The sequence below is a fragment of the Phyllobates terribilis genome, unplaced genomic scaffold, assembly GCF_046119375.1.
Source record: "Phyllobates terribilis strain yellow unplaced genomic scaffold, ASM4611937v1 Scaffold_9__5_contigs__length_417890890, whole genome shotgun sequence".
NCBI lineage: Eukaryota > Metazoa > Chordata > Amphibia > Anura > Dendrobatidae > Phyllobates > Phyllobates terribilis.
Genome location: NW_027362769.1, coordinates 353,422,956 through 353,443,989, shown reverse-complemented (window position 1 = coordinate 353,443,989; position 21,034 = coordinate 353,422,956). Strand labels below are relative to the sequence as shown.

General features: G+C 40.7%; 1 long non-coding RNA gene across 1 annotated transcript in view; it reads left to right on the top strand.

Annotated features, from left to right (window-relative positions):
- Positions 1 to 21,034, top strand: part of LOC141162246 (uncharacterized) — a 189,087-nt gene that overhangs the window by 147,915 nt on the left and 20,138 nt on the right. The window contains exon 3 of the long non-coding RNA XR_012250752.1: positions 1,520 to 2,651. This is a non-coding gene — a long non-coding RNA (uncharacterized lncRNA). The remainder of the gene's footprint in view (positions 1 to 1,519; positions 2,652 to 21,034) is intronic.

The window sequence follows — 21,034 nt, the reverse complement described above, 5'->3', positions numbered from 1 at the left end:
ATTTTCTGATGTTGTCTATAAGTCCTTTATCTAGCTGCGTGCTTTGCAGAAATATTACAAATTGATCAGAGTTCTTGGTTCTAAAGAGTCTCTATGCTCCTCTCTCCCTTCTCTTGGTGATGGAGAGGGGGTAGTACACAGAACTCCACAATGTAGATAGGGAGGAAAATCTGTATAGTTTCAGGGCTTGTAGAAAAAACAGGCTATATACAGAGGCAAACATGTAAAGAGGAGCAGGATAGAAGCTGTGCTGAAATATGAGCTAATGAAGACACCAGACATCCAGCCTATATTACTGGGAGAGATGGTCCCACAAGAGAAAAACCTGAAACCTGGATCAGACTGCGAACTGAATATCAGTTGCAAAAGGAAGATTGCAGACTGGAATGCAGTCCTATTGTATTAACTACATGTAACATAAGTGAAAATAATTTTTCCTTGTTAAAAGTGTCCATAACCTTTAACTATTTCAATAACCTCTATTTAAACAAATAGACAATATAGCAAAGTGTAGTTACAAAATGATATATTGAGCAGAACATGATCATTACTGTATGATTAGTGAGAAATTAAAGCACATTGCGCTAAATTAACACTATGTTCACACGATCCGCCTTCTGCAGCTCCATCAAGTATAACACAACTGTTTTGGCCATCATAACATTCAAAAACTTCATGCACCCCACTATAACTCAACTTAACATGTCAATTACCATTGGGATCGTTATGCCATATAAAAAAAACTTGCGCACCTCTATAATAAATTAATTGCGTTAGATGACTCCATCAAAATGTGAAAAACACATTATAAATTTATTGTGCACAATACATCAATTAATGCAAAAATTCGGAGTCATTCGCCTCTCCCAAATCGTGTTCCAGAAACATCTATTCCAGAACCCTAGATACTCACAGATCTCACATCCAGCCTATATTACTGGGAGAGACGCTCCCACAAGAGAAAGATCCGAAACTTGGATCAAACTGTGCACCTCTGTCATAAATTAATTGCATCAGATGACTCACGATCAAAATACAAAAAAAAATGTGAAAAACACATCATAAATTTATTGTGCACCATGCTTCAATTGATGTAAAAATTCAGAGTCATTCGCTTGTTAAAGAAACATCCATTCCAGAACCCTGAATACTCACAGATCTTACATCCAGCCTATATTACTGAGAGAGATGCTCCCACAAGAGAAAGATCGGAAATTTGGATCACCTCTGTAATAAACTAATTGCATCAAATGACTCCATCAAAATTTGAAAAAAAAAAGGGAAAAACACATTATAAATTTATTGTGCACCATACATCAGTTGATGTAAAAAATTTGGGGTAATTCGCTTCCCCCAGATTGTGTTCCAGAAACATCCATCCCTGGTGGTATCTACCTTTCTTTGTATTTTTTTTGCTCAGCAGTGGAAACATCTTGTGTTAGAAAGAAAAGGTAAGTCACTCGCTTTCTTTTATTTGTGTGAATTTTAAGTGAAATCAAATCCTATTTATCCCGTACAGATGGCGGCGTTCCTTTCTGAGCAGAGGATTGGTTTTCATACCAACGAGAGGAAAAGGACGGAGATGGAAGGATGAAAAGTAAAGAGCTGCAGACAAAGGCCGGGGCTCAGAACATAGGACATGTTTGTTTCTGGACACATGTTTCTCTGTTCGCTCGGCTTGGCCTTGGTTCTGCTCCGCACAAAGGAGGCATCTGCATTGTGAGGCTGTTAGTGTTGCACCTTTGGCTGAATGTCTCCTTGGGTTGGTCACAGGGTGTTGTGTTCCCGATCGCCTCCAGGCAGCCTCATTCTCTCCCTGTCTCTCCACCATCTGCCACTGGAAATTCCATCAAACCTGCTTCTCTTTGACACCCGGGGATCGAGTTTCCCTCCATTGTAGAGCTGCAATATGAGCGAAATACAACCTATGATCAGGAAAGATGGGTGGAACAGAAGACAAAAGGAGAAAAATGAAGCGTTACTGTACCAATTACCTCCCTCTGTTGTAACACAGAATGGTAATGGAAAGGGGGGAAATTTGCCCAATGTCCTAAGGCAGGAGATGTCTGAAGGACTAATTTAGGTTATAGTAAGTGATTGAGTAGTTGTGGGCAGAGGTGTAGCTAGGGCTTCCTTGCCTAACCCCCACTGTTTTTAGGTAACCACATAGCGCCTAGCATCCAGGGTTTATGCTCCGCCAGCACCTTTCTAGCTATGCCCCTATAGGAAATGAAAAATACTATAGTCTTGGAGGCCCTCAGGGCTTACGAGAAGATGTTGACCCATTTTCTTCTTTTCACTCCCCAAGTTTGTCATTGGAATTCCCCATTCCTTATAATGGGACTTCGATGCGAATGGTTTATTTGACAATAGGGTTCGATTCCATTACATACTGTACTTGCCAATACTCTTGAAAAATCCAGAAAAAGGGGAGAACTCCCAGATTTCTAGAAGAATTAACAAGTCTCGGAATACGCTAAAAACACTCAGAAAACAGCACTTCCAGAAGACTTCTTGTGCATGATGCCTGGATGCTTCTTCATCGGTCAGTCCTGGAATCCACGTGCACATTCAGAGTGGCGCATGGCCTATTAAAAGGAAAAGGCTTAAAGGATAGTGTTTGCGTACTTCTTAAAAAACCTTCTAGAAAGGTAAGTATGGCAAAGTGTATTACCATTCTGTAGGATATTACTAAGATTTGCCCTCACTTTTTGATAGTGATGGGGCCCTCCACCGATCCAGCAGCTTTTGCAGCATTTTGTCCCCTTCACTGATTTTTTATCAGCTTAGCAGCACCCCGGTCATTCGCTGTGCAGAGAACTGCAGCATTTAAGTGATTGGACCGGATACAGTTCACTGCACTTCCGGTTGTTTGGGTGCATAGAAGGAGATTCGGTACTATCCAAGTCTTTACTTTCGGGATCAGTGAGGATCCCAGAGGTCAGACCTCCATCAGTCATAAAGTGATGGCATATCCTAGCAATCTGCCAGTACTATACATGAGAAAAAACAACCATTTTAAGAAAACCAGTCACTTGCCATAAATACGTAATTTTTTTACCCTATGTAAATGCCGCTGTTCTCCTGAATCCGGCGTTGCTTTTCTCTTATTTCTATGCCCCTCCACTCCTGAGATAAAGCTCCTTCTTCACTCTATATAAATCTAGTATTTTCAGCCAAGTGGGTGTCGTTATCTTCATGAGGATCACACCCTCTTGGCTAACAAGACTAGATTTATATACGAGGAAAAGGGGTCATATCTCAAGAATGGAGAGGCGCAGGAACAAAATAAAAACATCGCCAAATTCAGGAGAACAGCGGCATTTTGGCGGGGTAATATAATTTATGGCAAGGATCAGGTTTAAAGCTAACCGGATGGAGTCATGTCATGTAACTGTAAGCAGTTACCTAGTTAGATGACTTACTTCCATCAACTTTTTTGAAATGGCAGAAAGCACAGCTCTTTCAATAGTCGCCCACCTTTTCCAGGCTCGCTCTGCAGCCATAACACCAATGCTCATACAGTGTATCCAGTGTCGGACTGGGGTGCCAAGGACCCACCAGTAACCTACTCCAGGGCCCCACTTTTCAGACAATATCCTCAATTACAAATTTATATAACAACAATGAACTGGGTAGATTGTTAAATGAATAAGATGCTGCCTTTATCAGTACATAGTGATTCAAGTATATTGTGCTCATGTAGGATGGTGAGGCCCACCGGAGGATTCTCCTGCTCTCCTTCCGGCCAGTCCAAGCCTCAGTGTATCACTTCATATTTAGGTAGATTTGTCAGCCATATATATTTATGTACTTGCTGCTAATTCAGGTTAATGGGAAACGCAAACTAAAGAAGGGGAAATGTACATAATGACAGGTCTGTTTATTTTCTTAAATGGACATTTTCCTTCCATTACATCAACTGGTTTATCTTGCATATGGCAGCAGAACAAAAAGGATCCTGGAAACTGTTCAGGTCCAAGCCCCTTGTGTTGGTAGAAAGGCAAGAAAGTCAAACATTGAGCTATATGTCCTGACAGTGAGCAAATAACCGTGTGTCGCCCTATAGACAAATATCTAGGTGTAGACACCGGCCACAGGTTCAGAGTAAACTAGAGCCCTCAATGCCACTTCTGCCCAGATGCACCATCACCTCCATTCATATGTTTACAAAGAGGGGGAATGGTTTGTTTACAGAGGACCCTTCCAGGACACAAGCCCCCACATAGCACAAAGGCCGGCTGACATTCTTCAGGATGTATTGGGTTAATGAGAAGCTATTTTGTGTGCAGGAACCACAATGGCTCTTACTCAGAATAAACAAAGACCTTTCATTTGGCAAAGAGATGGAGTTGTGGGATTTGACAAGATCTATTCTGTGTTTACAATGGATAAAACAATGAGCTTGTTCATTTGGTCAGCAACTCCTTTCACAGGGTTTCCCTCGTTAAAGACCATTCTTTTCCCGACCTAGAAGGAAAAAAAAAGTCCCAAGAGTTGAAATTTATAAAGAAAGACTAATAGCTGACCACACACAGTGAGGTGGACAAAGGGACGATACGGTGTGTGCGGACACAAATCCCAATCTCCCGATTATATCTCTGATGGATCAAGTCTAATTGATCTAGACAGATGTAAGTGAGTAGAGCAACATTGTAATGTCATCTACAGGAGGCAGACCAAAGCAAAATGTGTTAGAGACAATGCCACCTGCAAACATACAGGGATCATAAACACAGTGATGTCACGGTACAGGGATGATACACACAGTGATGTCACAGTACAGAGATAATACACAGAGTGATGTCACAGTACACGGATCATAAACAAAGTGATGTGACAGTGCAGGGATAATAAACACAGTGATGTCACAGTATAGGGATAATACACACAGTGATGTGACAGTACAGGGATAATATCCACAGTGATGTGACAGTACAGGGATAATAAACAGTGATGTCACAGTACAGGGATAATACACACAGTGATGTCACAGTACAGGGTAATACACACAGTGATGTCACAGTACAGGCATAATACACACAGTGATGTCACAGTACAGGGATAATACACACAGTGATGTCACAGTACAGGGATAATACACACAGTGATGTGACAGTACAGGGATAATAAACAGTGATGTCACAGTACAGGGATAATACACACAGTGATGTCACAGTACAGGGATAATAAACACAGTGATGTCACAGTACAGGGATAATATACACAGTGATGTCACAGTACAGGGATAATACACACAGTGATGTCACAGCACAGGGATAGTACATACAGTGATGTCACAGTACAGGGATAATAAACACAGTGATGTCACAGTACAGGGATAATACACACAGTGATGTCACAGTACAGGGATAATAAACTGTGATGTCACAGTACAGAGATAATACACACAGTGATATCACAGAACAGGGATAATGAACACAGTGATGTCACAGTACAGGGATAATACATACAGTGATGTCACAGTACAGAGATAATACACACAGTGATGTCACAGTGCAGGGATAATAAACACAGTGATGTCACAGTACAGGGATAATACACACAGTGATGTCACAGTAGAGGGATAATACACAGTAATGTCACAGTACAGGGATAGTACATACAGTGATGTCACAGTACAGGGATAATAAACACAGTGATGTCACAGTACAGGGATAATACACACAGTGATGTCACAGTACAGTGATAATACACACAGTGATGTCACAGTACAGGGGAAATACACACAGTGATGTCACAGTACAGGGATAATACACACAGTGTTATCACAGTACAGGGATAATAAACACAGTGATGTCACAGCACAGGGATAATACACAGTGATGTCACAGTACAGGGATAATACACACAGTGATGTCACAGTACAGGGATAATACACACAGTGATGTCACAGTACAGGGATAATACACACAGTGATGTCACAGTACAGGGATAATACACACAATGATGTCACAGTACAGGGATAAAACACACAGTGATGTCACAGTACAGGGATAGAGCATACAGTGATGTCACAGTACAGAGATAATACACACAGTGAGGTCACAGTACAGGGATAATACACACAGTGATGTCAGAGTACAGGGATAATAAACAGTGATGTCACAGGACAGAGAAAATACACACAGTGATATCACAGTATAGGGAAAATGAACACAGTGATGTCACAGTACAGGGATAATACACACAGTGATGTCACAGTACAGGGATAATACATACAGTGATGTCACAGTACAGGGATAATACACACAGTGATGTCACAGTACAGGGATAATACACACAGTGATGTCACAGTAGAGGGATAATACACAGTAATGTCACAGTACAGGGATAGTACATACAGTGATGTCACAGTACAGGGATAATAAACACAGTGATGTCACAGTACAGGGATAATACACACAGTGATGTCACAGTACAGGGATAATACACACAGTGATGTCACAGTACAGGGGAAAAACACACAGTGATGTCACAGTACAGGGATAATACACACAGTGTTATCACAGTACAGGGATAATAAACACAGTGATGTCACAGCACAGGGATAATACACAGTGATGTCACAGTACAGGGATAATACACACAGTGATGTCACAGTACAGGGATAATACACACAGTGATGTCACAGTACAGGGATAATACACAGTGATGTCACAGTCCACGGATAATAAACACAGCGATGTCACAGTACAGGGATAATACACACAGTGATGTCACAGTACAGGGATAATACACACAATGATGTCACAGTACAGGGATAATACACACAGTGATGTCACAGTACAGGGATAGAGCATACAGTGATGTCACAGTACAGGGATAATACACACAGTGATGTCACAGTACAGGGATAATACACACAGTGATGTCACAGTACAGGGATAATAAACAGTGATGTCACAGTACAGAGATAATACACACAGTGATATCACAGTATAGGGAAAATGAACATAGTGATGTCACAGTACAGGGATAATACACACAGTGATGTCACAGTACAGGGATAATAAACACAGTGATGTCACAGTACAGGGATAATAAACACAGTGATGTCACAGTACAGGGATAATAAACAGTGATGTCACAGTACAGAGATAATACACACAGTGATATCAAAGTACAGGGATAATGAACACAGTGATGTCACAGTACAGGGATAATACATACAGTGATGTCACAGTACAGGGATAATACACAAAGTGATGTCACAGTACAGGGATAGAACACACAGTGATATCACAGTACAGGGATAATGCACTCAGTGATGTCACAGTACAGGGTTAGTACACACAGTGATGTCACAGTACAGGGATAATACACACAGTGATATCACAGTACAGGGATAATACACACAGTGATGTCACAGTACAGGGATAATAAACACAGTGATGTCACAGTGCAGGGATAATACACAGTGATGTCACAGTGCAGGGATAATACACACAGTGATGTCACAGTACAGTGATAATACACACAGTGATGTCAGAGTACAGAGATAATACACACAGTGATGTCACAGTACAGGGATAATACACACAGTGATGTCACAGTACAGGGGAAATACACACAGTGATGTCACAGTACAGGGATAATACACACAGTGTTATCACAGTACAGGGATAATAAACACAGTGATGTCACAGCACAGGGAAAATACACAGTGATGTCACAGTACAGGGATAATACACACAGTGATGTCACAGTACAGAGATAATACACACAGTGATATCACAGTACAGGGATAATGAACACAGTGATGTCACAGTACAGGGATAATACATACAGTGATGTCACAGTACAGGGATAATACACAAAGTGATGTCACAGTACAGGGATAGAACACACAGTGATATCACAGTACAGGGATAATGCACACAGTGATGTCACAGTACAGGGATAGTACACACAGTGATGTCACAGTACAGGGATAATGAACACAGTGATGTCACAGTCCATGGATAATAAACACAGCGATGTCACAGTACAGGGATAATACACAAAGTGATGTCACAGTATAGGGATAGAACACACAGTGATATCACAGTACAGGGATAATGCACACAGTGATGTCACAGTACAGGGATAGTACACACAGTGATGTCACAGTACAGGGATAATACACACAGTGATGTCACAGTACAGGGATAATACAAACAGTGATATCACAGTACAGGGATAATACACACAGTGATGTCACAGTAAAGGGAAAATAAACACAGTGATGTCACAGTGCAGGGATAATACACACAGTGATGTCACAGTACAGTGATAATACACACAGTGATGTCAGAGTACAGAGATAATACACACAATGATGTCACAGTACAGGGATAATACACACAGTGATGTCACAGTACAGGGGAAATACACACAGTGATGTCACAGTACAGGGATAATACACACAGTGTTATCACAGTACAGGGAAAATAAACACAGTGATGTCACAGCACAGGGATAATACACAGTGATGTCACAGTACAGGGATAATACACACAGTGATGTCACAGTACAGGGATAATACACAGTGATGTCACAGTACAGGGATAATACACACAGTGATGTCACAGTAGAGGGATAATACACAGTAATGTCACAGTACAGGGATAGTACATACAGTGATGTCACAGTACAGGGATAATAAACACAGTGATGTCACAGTACAGGGATAATACACACAGTGATGTCACAGTACAGTGATAATACACACAGTGATGTCACAGTACAGGGGAAATACACACAGTGATGTCACAGTACAGGGATAATACACACAGTGTTATCACAGTACAGGGATAATAAACACAGTGATGTCACAGCACAGGGATAATACACAGTGATGTCACAGTACAGGGATAATACACACAGTGATGTCACAGTACAGGGATAATACACACAGTGATGTCACAGTACAGGGATAATACACACAGTGATGTCACAGTACAGGGATAATACACACAATGATGTCACAGTACAGGGATAAAACACACAGTGATGTCACAGTACAGGGATAGAGCATACAGTGATGTCACAGTACAGGGATAATACACACAGTGAGGTCACAGTACAGGGATAATACACACAGTGATGTCACAGTACAGGGATAATAAACAGTGATGTCACAGGACAGAGAAAATAAACACAGTGATATCACAGTATAGGGAAAATGAACACAGTGATGTCACAGTACAGGGATAATACACACAGTGATGTCACAGTACAGGGATAATACATACAGTGATGTCACAGTACAGGGATAATACACACAGTGATGTCACAGTACAGGGATAATACACACAGTGATGTCACAGTAGAGGGATAATACACAGTAATGTCACAGTACAGGGATAGTACATACAGTGATGTCACAGTACAGGGATAATAAACACAGTGATGTCACAGTACAGGGATAATACACACAGTGATGTCACAGTACAGGGATAATACACACAGTGATGTCACAGTACAGGGGAAAAACACACAGTGATGTCACAGTACAGGGATAATACACACAGTGTTATCACAGTACAGGGATAATAAACACAGTGATGTCACAGCACAGGGATAATACACAGTGATGTCACAGTACAGGGATAATACACACAGTGATGTCACAGTACAGGGATAATACACACAGTGATGTCACAGTACAGGGATAATACACAGTGATGTCACAGTCCACGGATAATAAACACAGCGATGTCACAGTACAGGGATAGTACACACAGTGATGTCACAGTACAGGGATAATACACACAATGATGTCACAGTACAGGGATAATACACACAGTGATGTCACAGTACAGGGATAGAGCATACAGTGATGTCACAGTACAGGGATAATACACACAGTGATGTCACAGTACAGGGATAATACACACAGTGATGTCACAGTACAGGGATAATAAACAGTGATGTCACAGTACAGAGATAATACACACAGTGATATCACAGTATAGGGAAAATGAACATAGTGATGTCACAGTACAGGGATAATACACACAGTGATGTCACAGTACAGGGATAATAAACACAGTGATGTCACAGTACAGGGATAATAAACACAGTGATGTCACAGTACAGGGATAATAAACAGTGATGTCACAGTACAGAGATAATACACACAGTGATATCAAAGTACAGGGATAATGAACACAGTGATGTCACAATACAGGGATAATGCATACAGTGATGTCACAGTACAGGGATAATACACAAAGTGATGTCACAGTACAGGGATAGAACACACAGTGATATCACAGTACAGGGATAATGCACTCAGTGATGTCACAGTACAGGGATAGTACACACAGTGATGTCACAGTACAGGGATAATACACACAGTGATATCACAGTACAGGGATAATACACACAGTGATGTCACAGTACAGGGATAATAAACACAGTGATGTCACAGTGCAGGGATAATACACAGTGATGTCACAGTGCAGGGATAATACACACAGTGATGTCACAGTACAGTGATAATACACACAGTGATGTCAGAGTACAGAGATAATACACACAGTGATGTCACAGTACAGGGATAATACACACAGTGATGTCACAGTACAGGGGAAATACACACAGTGATGTCACAGTACAGGGATAATACACACAGTGTTATCACAGTACAGGGATAATAAACACAGTGATGTCACAGCACAGGGAAAATACACAGTGATGTCACAGTACAGGGATAATACACACAGTGATGTCACAGTACAGAGATAATACACACAGTGATATCACAGTACAGGGATAATGAACACAGTGATGTCACAGTACAGGGATAATACATACAGTGATGTCACAGTACAGGGATAATACACAAAGTGATGTCACAGTACAGGGATAGAACACACAGTGATATCACAGTACAGGGATAAAGCACACAGTGATGTCACAGTACAGGGATAGTACACACAGTGATGTCACAGTACAGGGATAATGAACACAGTGATGTCACAGTCCATGGATAATAAACACAGCGATGTCACAGTACAGGGATAATACACAAAGTGATGTCACAGTATAGGGATAGAACACACAGTGATATCACAGTACAGGGATAATGCACACAGTGATGTCACAGTACAGGGATAGTACACACAGTGATGTCACAGTACAGGGATAATACACACAGTGATGTCACAGTACAGGGATAATACACACAGTGATATCACAGTACAGGGATAATACACACAGTGATGTCACAGTAAAGGGAAAATAAACACAGTGATGTCACAGTGCAGGGATAATACACACAGTGATGTCACAGTACAGTGATAATACACACAGTGATGTCAGAGTACAGAGATAATACACACAGTGATGTCACAGTACAGGGATAATACACACAGTGATGTCACAGTACAGGGGAAATACACACAGTGATGTCACAGTACAGGGATAATACACACATTGTTATCACAGTACAGGGAAAATAAACACAGTGATGTTACAGCACAGGGATAATACACAGTGATGTCACAGTACAGGGATAATACACACAGTGATGTCACAGTACAGGGATAATACACAGTGATGTCACAGTACAGGGATAATACACAGTGATGTCACAGTCCACGGATAATAAACACAGCGATGTCACAGTACAGGGATAATACACACAGTGAAGTCACAGTACAGGGATAATACACACAGTGATGTCACAGTACAGGGATAATACATAGAGATGTCACAGTACAAGTATAATACACACAATGATGTCACAGTACAGGGATAATACACACAGTGATGTCACAGTACAGGGATAGAGCGTACAGTGATGTCACAGTACAGGGATAATACACACAGTGATGTCACAGTACAGGGATAATACACTCAGTGATGTCACAGTACAGGGATAATAAACAGTGATGTCACAGTACAGAGATAATACACACAGTGATATCACAGTACAGGGAAAATGAACACAGTGATGTCACAGTACAGGGATAATACACACAGTGATGTCACAGTACAGGGATAATACACACAGTGATGTCACAGTACAGGGATAATGCACACAGTGATGTCACAGTCCACGGATAATAAACACAGTGATGTCACAGTACAGGGATAATACACAAAGTGATGTCACAGAAGAGGGATAATACACACAGTGATGTCACAGTCCATGGATAATAAACACAGTGATGTCACAGTACAGGGATAATAAACACAGTGATGTCACAGTACAGGGATAATACACAGTGATGCTACAGTACAGGGATAATACACACAGTGATGTCACAGTACAGGGATAATACACAGTGATGTCACAGTCCATGGATAATAAACACAGCGATGTCACAGTACAGGGATAATACACACAGTGAAGTCACAGTACAGGGATAATACAAACAGTGATGTCACAGTACAGGGATAATACATAGAGATGTCACAGTACAGGGATAATACACACAATGATGTCACAGTACAGGGATAATACACACAGTGATGTCACAGTACAGGGATAGAGCTTACAGTGATGTCACAGTACAGGGATAATACACACAGTGATGTCACAGTACAGGGATAATACACACAGTGATGTCACAGTACAGGGATAATAAACAGTGATGTCACAGTTCAGAGATAATACACACAGTGATATCAGAGTACAGGGAAAATGAACACAGTGATGTCACAGTACAGGGATAATACACACAGTAATGTCACAGTACAGGGATAATGCACACAGTGATGTCACAGTCCACGGATAATAAACACAGTGATGTCACAGTACAGGGATAATACACAAATTGATGTCACAGAACAGGGATAATACACACAGTGATGTCACAGTCCATGGATAATAAACACAGTGATGTCACAGTACAGGGATAATAAACACAGTGATGTCACAGTACAGGGATAATACACAGTGATGTTACAGTACAGGGATAATACACACAGTGATGTCACAGTACAGGGATAATACACACAGTGATGTCACAGTACAGGGATAATACACAAAGTGATGTCACAGTACAGGGGTAATACACACAGTGATGTCACAGTACAGGGATAATACACACAGTGTTATCACAGTACAGGGATAATAAACACAGTGATGTCACAGCACAGGGAAAATACACAGTGATGTCACAGTACAGGGATAATACACACAGTGATGTCACAGTACAGGGATAATACACACAGTGATGTCACAGTACAGGGATAATAAACACAGTGATGTCACAGTACAGGGATAATAAACACAGTGATGTCACAGTACAGGGATAATACACACAGTGATTTCACAGTCCACGGATAATAAACACAGTGATGTCACAGTACAGGGATAATAAACACAGTGATGTCACAGTACAGGGATAATACACACAGTGATGTCACAGTACAGGGATAATAAACACAGTGATGTCACAGTACAGGGATAATACACAGTGATGTCACAGTAAAGGGATAATAAACACAGTGATATCACAGTACAGGGATAATACACACAGTGATGTCACAGTACAGGGATAATACACACAGTGATGTCACAGTACAGGGATAATACACAGTGATGTCACAGTCAACGGATAATAAACACAGCGATGTCACAGTACAGGGATAATACACACAGTGATGTCACAGTAAAGGGATAATACACACAGTGATGTCACTGTACAGGGATAATACATAGAGATGTCACAGTACAGGGATAATACACACAATGATGTCACAGTACAGGGATAATACACACAGTGATGTCACAGTACAGGGATAATACACAGTGATGTCACAGTACAGGGATAGAGCATACAGTGATGTGACAGTACAGGGATAATACACACAGTGATGTCACAGTACAGGGATAATACACACAGTGATGTCACAGTACACGGATAATAAACAGTGATGTCACAGTAGAGAGATAATACACACAGTGATATCACAGTACAGGGAAAATGAACACAGTGATGTCACAGTACAGGGATAATACACACAGTGATGTCACAGTACAGGGATAATGCACACAGTGATGTCACAGTCCACGGATAATAAACACAGTGATGTTACAGTACAGGGATAATAAACACAGTGATGTCACAGTACAGGGATAATACACACAGTGATGTCACAGTACAGGGATAATAAACACAGTGATGTCACAGTACAGGGATAATACACAGTGATGTCACAGTACAGGGATAATACACAGTGATGTCACAGTAAAGGGATAATATACACAGTGATGTCACAGTACATGGATAATAAACACAGTGATGTCAGAGTACAGGGATAATACACAGTGATGTCACAGTACAGAGATAATACACACAGTGATGTCACAGTACAGGGATAATACACACAGTGATGTCACAGTACAGGGATAATAAACACAGTGATGTCACAGTCCACAGATAATAAACACAGTGATGTCACAGTACAGGGATAATACACACAGTGATGTCACAGTACAGGGATAATATACACAATGATGTCACTGTACAGGGATAATACACACAGTGATGTCACAGTACAGGGATAATACACACAGTGAAGTCACAGTACAGGGATAATACACACAGTGATGTCACAGTACATGGATAAAACACACAGTGATGTTACAGTACAGGGATAATAAACACAGTGATGTCACAGTTCAGGGATAATAAAAACTCTGTGATGTCACAGTACATGGATAATACACAGTGATGTCACAGTACAGAGATAGTACACGTGACGTCACAGTACAGGGATAGTACACATAGTGATGTCACAGTACAGAATAATACACATAGTGATGTCACAGTACAGGGATAATACACACAGTGATGTCAAAGTACAGGGATAGTACACACAGTGATGTCACAGTACAGGAATAATACACACAGTGATGTCACAGTACAGGGATAATACACACAGTGATGTCACAGTACAGGGATAATAAACACAGTGATGTCACAGTACAGGGATAATACACACAGTGATGTCACAGTACAGGGATAAGAAACACAGTGATGTCACAGTATAGGGATAATACACACAGTGATGTCACAGTACAGGGATAATACACAGTGATGTCACAGTAAAGGGATAATAAACACAGTGATATCACAGTACAGGGATAATACACACAGTGATGTCACAGTACAGGGATAATAAACACAGTGATGTCACAGTATAGGGATAATACACACAGTGATGTCACAGTACAGGGATAATACACAGTGATGTCACAGTAAAGGGATAATAAACACAGTGATATCACAGTACAGGGATAATACACACAGTGATGTCACAGTACAGGGATAATATACACAGTGATGTCACAGTACAGGGATAATAAACACAGTGATGTCACAGTACAGGGATAATACACACAGTGATGTCACAGTAAAGGGATAATACACAGAGTGATGTCACAGTACAGGGATAATAAACAGTGATGTCACAGTACAGGGATAATAAACACAGTGATGTCACAGTACAGGGATAATACACACAGTGATGTCACAGTACAGGGATAATAAACACAGTGATGTCACAGTACACGGATAATACACACAGTGATGTCACAGTAAAGGGATAATACACACAGTGATGTCACAGTACAGGGATAATACACAGTGATGTCACAGTACAGGGATAATATACACAGTGATGTCACAGTACAGGGATAATAAACACAGTGATGTCACAGTACAGCGATAATACACAGTGATGTCACAATACAGAGATAATACACACAGTGATGTCACAGTTTAGGGACAATACACACAGTGATGTCACAGTACAGGGATATTACACACAGTGATGTCACAGTCCACAGATAACAAACAAAGTTATGTCACAGTACAGCGATAAAACACACAGTGATGTCACAGTCCACAAATAATAAACACAGTGATGTCACAGTACAGGGATAATACACACAGTGATGTCACAGTACAGGGATAATACTCACAGTGATGTCACAGTACAGGGATAATACACACAGTGTTGTTACAGTACAGGGATAATAAACACAGTGATGACACAGTACGGGGATAATAAACACAGTGATGTCACAGTACAGGGATAATGCACAGTGATGTCACAGTACAGGGATAGTACACATAGTGATGTCACAGTACAGGGATAGTACACATAGTGATGTCACAGTACAGGAATAATACACACAGTGATGTCACAGTACAGGGATAATACACACAGTGATGTCACAGTACAGGGATAGTACACACAGTGATGTCACAGAACAGGGATAATACACACAGTGATGTCACAGTACAGGGATAATAAACACAGTGATGTCACAGTACAGGGATAATAAACACAGTGATGTCACAGTACACGGATAATACACAGTGATGTCACAGTACAGAGATAATACACACAGTGATGTCACAGTAAAGGGATAATAAACACAGTACTGCTATAGTACTGGGATAATGCACACAGTGATGTCACAGTACAGGGATAATGCACAAAGTGATGTCACAGTACAGGGATAATGCACACAGTGATGTCACAGTACAGGGATATTACACACAGTGATGTCACAGTACAGGGATAATACACACAGTGATGTCACAGTACAGGGATAATAAACAGTGATGTCACAGTACAGAGATAATACACACAGTGATATCACAGAACAGGGATAATGAACACAGTGATGTCACAGTACAGGGATAATACTCACAGTGATGTCACAGTACAGGGATAATACACACAGTGATGTTACAGTACAGGGATAATAAACACAGTGATGTCACAGTACGGGGATAATAAACACAGTGATGTCACAGTTCAGGGATAATGCACAGTGATGTCACAGTACAGAGATAATACACATAGTGATGTCACAGTACAGGGATAGTACACATTGTGATGTCACAGTACAGGAATAATACACACAGTGATGTCAAAGTACAGGGATAATACACACAGTGATGTCACAGTACAGAGATAGTACACACAGTGATGTCACAGAACAGGGATAATACACACAGTGATGTCACAGTACAGGGATAATACACACAGTGTTGTCACAGTACAGGGATAATAAACACAGTGATGTCACAGTACAGGGATAATAAACACAGTGATTTCACAGTACACGGATAATACACAGTGATGTCACAGTACAGAGATAATACACACAGTGATGTCACAGTACCGGGATAATACACACAGTGATGTCAAGTTCACAGATAATAAACACAGTGATGTCACAGTACAGGATAATAAACACAGTGATGTCACAGTACAGGGATAATACACAAAGTGATGTCACAGTACAGGGATAATACACACAGTGATGTCACAGTACAGGGATAAAAAACACAGTGATGTCACAGTACAGGGATAATACACACAGTGATGTCACAGTACAGGGATAATACACACAGTGATGTCACAGTACAGGGATAATAAACACAGTGATGTCACAGTACAGGGATAATACAGACAATGATGTCACAGTACAGGGATAATACACACACTAATGTCACAGTACAGAGATAATACACACAGTGATGTCACGGTACAGGGATAATACACACAGTGATGTCACAGTACAGGGATAATAAACACAGTGATGTCACAGTACAGGGATAATAAACACAGTGATGTCACACTACAGGGATAATACACAGTGATGTCACAGTACAGAGATAATACACACAGTGATGTCACAGTACGCGGATAATACACACAGTGATGTCACTGTACAGGGATAATACACACAGTGATGTCATAGTACAGGGATAAAACACAAAGTGATGTCACTGTACAGGGATCATACACACAGTGTTGTCACAGTACAGGGATAATACACACAGCAATGTCACAGTACAAGGATCATACACACAGTGATGTCACAGTACATGGATAATACACTCAGTGATGTTACAGTACAGGGATGATAAACACAGTGATGTCACAGTACAGGGATAATAAACACAGTGATGTCACAGTACAGGGATAATACACAGTGATGTCGCAGTACAGAGATAGTACACTTAATGAGGTCACAGTACAGGGATAGTACACATAGTGATGTCACAGTACAGGAATAATACACACAGTGATGTCACAGTATAGGGATAGTAGACACTGTGATGTCACAGTACAGGGATAGTACACACAGTGATGTCACAGTACAGGAATAATACACACAGTGATATCACAGTACAGGTATAATACACACATTCATATCACAGTACAGAGATAATACACACAGTGATGTTACAGTACAGGGATAATAAACACAGTGATGTCACAGTACAGGGATAATAAACACAGTGATGTCACAGTACAGGGATATTATACACAGTGATGTCACAGTACAGGGATAATGCACACAGTGATGTGACAGTACAGGGATAATAAGCACAGTGATGTCACAATACAGGGATAATACACACCGTGATGTCACAGTACTGGGATAGAACACAAAGTGATGTGACAGTACAGGGATAATGCACACAGTGATATCACAGTACAGGGATAATGCACACAGTCATGTCACAGTACAGGGATAATGCACACAGTCATGTCACAGTACAGGGATAATACACACAGTGATGTCACAGTACAGGGATAATGCACACAGTGATGTCAAAGTACAGGGATAATAAACACAGTGATGTCACAGTACAGGAATAATACACACAGTGATGTCACAGTCCACGGATAAAAAACACAGTGATGTCACAGTACAGGGATAATACGCAGAGTGATGTCACAGTACAGGGATAATATACACGGTGATGTCACAGTACAGGGATAATAAACACAGTGATGTCACAGTACAGGGATAATACACACAGTGATGTCAAGTTCACAGATAATAAACACAGTGATGTCACAGTACAGGATAATAAACACAGTGATGTCACAGTACAGGGATAATACACAAAGTGATGTCACAGTACAGGGATAATACACACAGTGATGTCACAGTACAGGGATAATACACACAGTGATGTCACAGTACCGGGATAATACACACAGTGATGTCAAGTTCACAGATAATAAACACAGTGATGTCACAGTACAGGATAATAAACACAGTGATGTCACAGTACAGGGATAATACACAAAGTGATGTCACAGTACAGGGATAATACACACAGTGATGTCACAGTACAGGGATAAAAAACACAGTGATGTCACAGTACAGGGATAATACACACAGTGATGTCACAGTACAGGGATAATACACACAGTGATGTCACAGTACAGGGATAATAAACACAGTGATGTCACAGTACAGGGATAATACAGACAATGATGTCACAGTACAGGGATAATACACACACTAATGTCACAGTACAGAGATAATACACACAGTGATGTCACGGTACAGGGATAATACACACAGTGATGTCACAGTACAGGGATAATAAACACAGTGATGTCACAGTACAGGGATAATAAACACAGTGATGTCACACTACAGGGATAATACACAGTGATGTCACAGTACAGAGATAATACACACAGTGATGTCACAGTACGCGGATAATACACACAGTGATGTCACTGTACAGGGATAATACACACAGTGATGTCATAGTACAGGGATAAAACACAAAGTGATGTCACTGTACAGGGATCATACACACAGTGTTGTCACAGTACAGGGATAATACACACAGCAATGTCACAGTACAAGGATCATACACACAGTGATGTCACAGTACATGGATAATACACTCAGTGATGTTACAGTACAGGGATGATAAACACAGTGATGTCACAGTACAGGGATAATAAACACAGTGATGTCACAGTACAGGGATAATACACAGTGATGTCGCAGTACAGAGATAGTACACTTAATGAGGTCACAGTACAGGGATAGTACACATAGTGATGTCACAGTACAGGAATAATACACACAGTGATGTCACAGTATAGGGATAGTAGACACTGTGATGTCACAGTACAGGGATAGTACACACAGTGATGTCACAGTACAGGAATAATACACACAGTGATATCACAGTACAGGTATAATACACACATTCATATCACAGTACAGAGATAATACACACAGTGATGTTACAGTACAGGGATAATAAACACAGTGATGTCACAGTACAGGGATAATAAACACAGTGATGTCACAGTACAGGGATATTATACACAGTGATGTCACAGTACAGGGATAATGCACACAGTGATGTGACAGTACAGGGATAATGCACACAGTGATGTGACAGTACAGGGATAATAAGCACAGTGATGTCACAATACAGGGATAATACACACCGTGATGTCACAGTACTGGGATAGAACACAAAGTGATGTGACAGTACAGGGATAATGCACACAGTGATATCACAGTACAGGGATAATGCACACAGTCATGTCACAGTACAGGGATAATGCACACAGTCATGTCACAGTACAGGGATAATACACACAGTGATGTCACAGTACAGGGATAATGCACACAGTGATGTCAAAGTACAGGGATAATAAACACAGTGATGTCACAGTACAGGAATAATACACACAGTGATGTCACAGTCCACGGATAAAAAACACAGTGATGTCACAGTACAGGGATAATACGCAGAGTGATGTCACAGTACAGGGATAATATACACGGTGATGTCACAGTACAGGGATAATAAACACAGTGATATCACAGTACAGGGATAATACACACAGTGATGTCACAGTACAGGGATAATATACACAGTAATGTCACAGTACAGGGATAATACACACAGTGATGTCACAGTACAGGGATAATGCAGACAGTGATGTCACAGTACTGGGATAATATACACAGTGATGTCACAGTACAGGGATAATACACAGAGATGTCACAAAATAGGGATAATACACACAATGAGGTCACAGTACAGGGATAATACACACAGTGATGTCACAGTACAGGGATAATAAACACAGTGATGTCAGAGTACAGGGATAATACTCACAGTGATGTCACAGTACAGGGATAATGAACACAGTGATGTCACAGTACAGGGATAATGAACACAGTGATGTCACAGTACAGTGATAATAT